Genomic DNA, 678 nt, shown 5'->3' with positions numbered 1-678 from the left:
GCATGGATATGTTGGAAGGATCTGCCATGTAGGTATCTCTCTGTATATAAACATATATACACATGTAGGGTTTATCTGCCATGTAGCTAGAACTCTGTATATGGAAATATTGCACTACTCTGCCATGTAGTTAGCTCTCTGTATTTGGAAATTTTGGAGTCGGCTGCCATGTAGCGAGTTTTCTGTGCATGGATATGTTGGACTGATGTGCCATGTAGGTAGCTCTCTGTATATAAACATATTGGACTTGTCTGCCATGAAGCAAGCATTCTGTGTATGGACATGATAGAATACTCTGACATTTAGCTAGCTCTCAGTACATGTAAATGTTGGAATATTCTGCCATGTAGCTAGATTTCTGCATGTGGTCATTTTGGACTCGTCTGCCATGTAGCTTGCTCTATGTGCATGGATATGTTGGACTGATCTGCCATTTAGGTAGCTCTTTGTATATGAACATATTGGACTTGTCTGCCACGTAGCTAGCTCTCTGTATATGGACATGTTGGACTCCTCAGCCATGTAGCCAGGTCTCTCTGTCAGAACATGTTGGAGTCATCTGCCTTGTAGCTAGTCCTCTATATATACACATGTTGGACTCACCTGCCATGTAGCTAGCTCTCAGTATATGGACACGTTGGACTCATCTGACATGTAGCTAGATCTTTGTATATGGAA

The sequence above is a fragment of the Chrysochloris asiatica genome, unplaced genomic scaffold, assembly GCF_000296735.1.
Source record: "Chrysochloris asiatica unplaced genomic scaffold, ChrAsi1.0 scaffold00282, whole genome shotgun sequence".
In the NCBI taxonomy this organism is placed as follows: Eukaryota; Metazoa; Chordata; class Mammalia; order Afrosoricida; family Chrysochloridae; genus Chrysochloris; species Chrysochloris asiatica.
The sequence above is the reverse complement of the archived record's forward strand: the minus strand, read 5'-3'. Positions refer to the sequence as shown.